The following is a 6,613-nucleotide window of genomic DNA, read 5'->3' on the forward strand; positions in this document are numbered from 1 at the left end:
GAATGTTATTAATTTAATGTATTTAGAGTGTGAAATTTAAAACTTGAAATTTGAAATCAGAAATCAATTATTAATTTAATGTAATTAGAATGATAAATTTTAAATTTTAAATGAAGATTTAATAGGTTGACATGTGGCATGATAGGTGATATATAATATTAATTAAGATTTTTAATATTTTGACACTTGTCAATAGGAGAATAAACTTATTTATTTATTTGAATAGGGATATATATATATATATATATATATATATATATATATATATGTTTAGGTTTATGGAAAACAAAAAACCCTTAAAAAACCCTAAAAATCATAAAAATGTATAAAAAAAATACTTAGAGATCACAAATATTTTTTTTTGGCTTTATATTCTTTAAAACCGCACCTTTTTATATAAATTTGCAGAATTTTTTTTGAAAAAAAAACAAAAAAATAAAATAAAAATAATTAAATTAAATATAAAAAATCAATTTTTAAAATTTTTTTTTGCAGCGCTTTTATAAATAAAAGCTACGATTTTTAATAATATAAATTAAATTTCTTTTTTGATCTCTAAGTATTTTTTTATGCATTTTTTTTATTTTTAGGGTTTTTTTTTTGTTTTCCATATATATATATATATATATATATATATATATATATATATATATATATATATATATATATATATATATATATATATATATGGAAAACAAAATAAACCCAAAAAATCATAAAAATGCATATATATATATATATATATATATATACACACACACACACACACACACGGAGTTGTTTAAATGAGACATTAGTATTATATTAAGCAAACTTTTCTATTCTCTATTTACAACTAGTTGTCACATGTTTTCGGACATCCGTCGGACCACTATGATATGGCTATGATTCATCAGATTTCCGAGGTTGGCCATAGGGTGATGGGTTAGACCGAGGTAGTTCTTTAGACTACCGAAAAGATTCATCAGATTAGGCGGTGGTTGCAGACTACTCTGAGTCGGCAGAAGAGTTATGTGACCGATGTCGATCCAAGTTGGAGTTCCAGGTCGAAGACTTGGTATTGCTGAAGGTCTCGCCTTGGAAGGGTGTGATATAGACTGGATCTCCCTGAGGAGCTCAGTCAAATTCATAGCAGTTTTCACGTCTCCCAATTATGGAAGTGCATACCTGATGAGGAGGTGGTAGTGTCATTAGATGATATTTAGGTCGATGAGCGCTTGAATTTTGTGGAGAGGCCTGTGGCAGTTCTGGAGCGGAAAGTGAAATTGGAACGTGAAGGAGCTGGTAGATCCAGCAACTACTTTGTGTTGGCTTCCACTTGAAGGTAAAAAGTCATTTCCTCGTCCATTCTCTTAATATATCTCTTCATCCTATAGTTTTAGGCCATTTCTAGCTTACTCTTGAGGCTTTTCCGATATTGAGCGCATTTTGGAATGGGGAGTTCAGATTTGGACTCCTCTAAGCCCTCTTAGTCATAAAGATATCAGATTTGTCAAGCTTTGGCCTTCTCCTTACCCTAAAACGTCTTCCTTACCTTGGTTTTCGCATTTTAGGCGTTGCATGCACGTAAAGTTTGCAACTTTACGTGGAATCTATACTCTAGGAAGCTAGATCTACAGTTTGGAGCCTTGGTTTCGCTTAGAAACGTCTGAATGAGAAAAGGACTGAAGGAACTCGACGAGTTGCATAGTCAACTCAATGAATTGGATGATGATTTCCTACTTTCCGTATTCTACATGAACTCGGTGAGTTAGCAAGGTGACTCGACGAGTTGGTTAGGGTTTTCCTGACATTCTGGATGTTTCATGGACTCAACGAGTTATATGGTAACTCGGAGAGTTGACTAGGATTTTTGTGACTTTATGAGTTCTGAAGGAACTCGACGAGTCTATAAGCTGCATTCGACGAGTTGGGTCAACATGGACTGTTGACCTTGACCGTTTACTTTGACTTTTACCAAGGGTTGGCCAGTTTAACTTCTGAGGGTATTTTGGTAATTTAGGTATTTATGGATGTGGATCATTGGTGGTTGTAGGTATTGGTGTTTGGAGCAGTGTTTCGGGAGTTTGATATTTCAGTTCCGATTGACATTGTGAGTTGAGTTGTCCTTACTATACAACAAGGTCGAAGGCACCAATGCCGACCCTTTTCGGATTTGTATCCGGGTTTATTGCATGTTGATATACTTAGTCACATGTTAGGTCGGTATCCTCATATATAGGATGATGCTATGTTAGTGACCTGATAGGTCGGTGATATTGCCAAATTTATACATGTTATTAGGCAATATTTACTTATATTTTTATTAACATTTTGGTTATTTGCATTGAATAATGATACTTATAAGGTTAAAATATATAATACAGCCAAATAAAAGACATTTTGAAGAAAAGGGACTAAAAGCGTCAAAAGATGGAACTTTGGAAGATGAAGACTTAACAGAATGAAAACCCACGTAAAAGCTAAACTCACGACGTGAATATTTCGGATTCATGACATGAGTACGAATATTCCAGAAGATAGATATCGCGAAGGAGGAATTCTTGAAGAACATGGATATCTAGTGCATTCACGTCGTGAGTCATACTTATTCACAACGTGAGTGCAAATTTTATAATAACTATATATATATATTCTTAATCATTACGACTTGGGGGACTTTTTGCCAACTTGGAGGGTTCCTGGAGATGAAATTCAGAGGGAGAAAAGGTCTGGAATTGGCTTCCAACAACAAGGAAGAAGAGAAGTTCATAACTTGATTCTAGATTTAGTACATTTAATTATGTCTTTGAATATGACTACTGATTGTTTATTTGTTAGGATGTCCAGCTAAATTTAGTTGCTTCGGTTAGCTAGATGAAGCTCGAATTCATGGTGTTAATTCTTTAGATTTAACTTTACTTGTTGGTTATGACTTGTGTTTGATTGATTGAACTTAGCATGTTTGATTTAATGTTTGATTGCTTTAAATTCTTGTTCTGTGTAGTTAGTAAATATGAAGCTGCATGAATTTGAATACCTAATAATTCAGGGAACACAAGTTTATTAGATCTAAGATCAAATCAATCTTAGATAAGTAATTGAACTATTGAATTAAGTTGTGCTAGAGAACTCATATTATGACCGTGAGTGTGTTTTCCAAATCAATCGTACATGGCTCCTTTCATATTCAATAATTGATTATGTGTTAACTATTGTGTGACCACACATAGATTTACATGAGTTAATTAATGTTAGTAAATTTAGAACTGAATTGCTAATACTATCTTAATTGGTAACCAATAGTAATTGTCATAACTAATTTATAAACCATTGAGGGAAAGTGGAATCGAACTAACAGAAGTGTTTTGTTTATTGATTGAATTAGTTTTAAAGAATTAATTTGTTCTAAACATGCAAAATTAGATAAAACCCCTTCCTTTATTAGAAATTAAGTTTATTTAATAGAAGTTAGATTTATTAGTTAAAACCGTTCCCTGTGATCGACACCCGAGTTACTAAAACTATTCTATAACTTGACCAGGTACACTGCCTAGGTGCATTTTACTTTTTGAAGTAGTTAGGTTATAAATTTAAAATTAGTGTAGCTAATTACACGCATCAAGTTTTTGGCGCCGTTGCCGGGGAATGGCATATTTAATTATTGATTTATTTGCTTTAGATTAATCGATCCTTTTTGTGGTGAAAAACCTGGAAAATGTTACATTTCAGTTTAGTTTTTTTTAGTACCGAATTCACGACGTGAGCTGTATTGGCTCACAACGTGAATCCAGTAATTTCCAGTTTTCTTTATTTTGTTTTAGTTCAGTTTTAGGTTTTTTTTTTAATTTTGCAGAAGTTCATGACCAGAGGCTCTAACACACCTTTGGTGCCACCACTTGAAGATCTAGAGTCAGCCTTCACAAGAAGGCGTATAAGAACACAGAAGTGAGCGAAGCAATAAAAAAGTCATCTTTCAAAGACCTCAAATCAGTCTTTGGAAGGAAGTCGGGAAAGAAAGTAGGAGAGTCGAGTACATCATCAAAGGACAAAAGCAAGATAGAAAGCTTTGAGCAAGATCCAGACCCAAGAGATACTGAATACGATACCGAGCCTGAATTTGCATTACATAGAAGTGAATCTTAAGACAAGTCTGATAACTAAATGGTGGATATTACGGATATGTCCATGGGAGCTTACAAAAAGCGAATTAGAGATGATGATGGTCCTACCCTAATACAACCTGCAATTCCTGCAACTGCCCCATTCGAACTGAAAGGACACATCTTTGCTGCACTTAGGGATGTACCACTTTTTAGAAAGGATCATGAGGATGCTTACAAGAATTTGGATGAAGTAAATGACATAGCAGATTATTTCAATATCCCAAATGTTCCAAGAGAGACAGTCTTGCTAAGGATGCTGACAATCACTTTTAAAGGAGGTGCTAAAGATTGGCTAAAGGCACTACCAACCAGTGCAATCACTACTTGGGACCAAATGCGCGAACAGTTTTTAGATCATTTTTGTCATCCTCCGGGTGAGTCACTTTATGAGGCATGGGAGCGTTATAAGGGATTGTTGAGAAATTGTCCTCAAAATGACCTCAATATACAACAAGAAGTGTCAATATTTTATGATGGTGTTAATGTCATGACAAGGCAACTCCTTGATTCCTAAGGACCACTTACCAAGAAAAATTTGGGGGAGGTTAAGGAGTTAGTGGAAGAATTTGCAAAGCATTCTCTTTAGTATCACAATCCAAGAAGCGAGGGACTAAAAGGAAGCGGGGGTGAAAATTCTGCAGATATGGCTGCTGTAATGGCCATGCTTGATACAATGGAGAGGAGGATGACAAAAATGGACCAAACAATACATGCTATAAGATTTGGATGTGAAAGGTGTAATGGTCCACACTTGACTAAGGATTACAACTAAGATGATAATAGGTATAAAAAGGCTCAAGTTTGCCATTCGAGTGGGGATAAATATGATGAAGATTGGAGAAAACCAAAGAAGGAGTGGCTGCCACATGATGAATACAAGAAGAAAAAAGAAGAAAAATAGAAGCAGACAGGCCGAGGCTTCTACCGAAAAGAGCAACCACCAGCTGAGAAGAAAGTTGATTTTGAAAACATGTTGAGCCGATTTACAGAAGCTTCCGAGAAGAGACACGATGATACTGATGCAGTGCTGAAGGAACACATGAAAATGATGAAAGAACAGCAAACAATGATGATTGACTAGCAAGCTTCATTAAGAAATCGTCAAGCATCGATCCATAATATCGAAGTCCAAATTAGTCAACTAGCCACAAATTATCCTCACAATTTCTGGAAAAGAATACTCAATCCCATGTTACGATGATTGAGACTGAAGAAGAGGCCATCTCTAAGTTCCTTGAAGCATTAGAAGTGGAGCCAAGGCAGCCCGAAAAAGAACCGAAGAAGTTAAAGATCGAAAATCAAAATTCTGCTAAAATACCGAACTCACGACATGAGCCCGCTATGCTCACGACGTGGGATCAGTCTGAGCAGAAAACTTCAAAAAAAGTTCCGACTTATCGTCCACCTTTACCGTTTCCGTCCCGAGCTAATGTTAGTCCACTGGAAATAGAGCATTTGGAATTCATAAAGCGCGTAAAGGGTATTCCTATAAATACTCTTTTTTTCGATTCATTAGCTAAAATTCCCGAGTATGTGAAGTTCTTACAAGATTTGATAGACACTCGTCAACAATTGAAGAAGAATTCTGAGGTTATTTTAAATGAGCAGAGTTCAAAGTAGTGTTGGGATAGTTACCTAAGACTCACGACGTGAGTCCATAAGAAATGTATGGACCTCTATTATGTTAGCCCAATAAGTGTATAAGTCCATTTGCTAATTAATTACACGTCCTAACAGACTAGCCCAACACAACTCACAAGGTGAGTCACCTAAAACTCACGACGTGAATAGTGAAAAACACAGGACCACAGATAAAGGACATAAACCATTTGACCTAAACCTATTTCCCCATCCCCACGAAGTGAAGGTGTTTTGTGCTGGTCCCCCATTACAATTGTAACCATATTAACCTCGATTATTCACTTGTGCTTACGTAAACACCCGTTTAAGGTAATCTAATCTCACTTTTAGGGTTTAATGTTGACTTATTTGTTTGATTTAAGGGTTAGGTTTTGTGGTTTATTGGCTTGACAAAATTAGTGCCTGATATGTGTGAAATCTTTATTGCATATGGATCGAATGAACTTAGAATTAAATTAGCATAAAACCCCAACAAGTTGTATGGTTCGATTCTCTCTTTTGCCATGGCCGATTAAACAAAACTATCGAATTCACGACGTACATTCCTAGGGATTCATGTCACACCCCGAAAACCGAAGGCAGAAACATTTCCGGGGTTGACTCCACGTTGAGTATCAAATCCAATTTACATAGTAAGTAAAGTAGAACAACCATTACATTACATATAGAAAAGTTTTACAATTTTTTTTCAAAAGTAAAGTTGTACAGTTGTGATACATAGTGTGTATATATATATATATATATATATATATATATATATATATATAACAAAATGAAACAGGTCTTTTGAGCACTCCGACTTCGAGTAAAAGGATCTTCAGTACCTG

General features: G+C 35.0%; 1 non-coding gene across 1 annotated transcript; it reads right to left on the bottom strand.

Annotated features, from left to right (window-relative positions):
• Positions 1–4,483: 4,483 nt before the first annotated feature.
• On the bottom strand, positions 4,484–4,586 carry LOC145049063 (small nucleolar RNA R71). The gene has a single exon (XR_013683181.1). It is a non-coding gene; the product is annotated as a small nucleolar RNA R71 (small nucleolar RNA).
• Between the last annotated feature and the right edge of the window lie 2,027 nt (positions 4,587–6,613).

This window comes from Lactuca serriola, chromosome 4, assembly GCF_051521515.1.
Source record: "Lactuca serriola cultivar US96UC23 chromosome 4, Lser_US96UC23_V15, whole genome shotgun sequence".
Taxonomy (NCBI): Eukaryota; Viridiplantae; Streptophyta; class Magnoliopsida; order Asterales; family Asteraceae; genus Lactuca; species Lactuca serriola.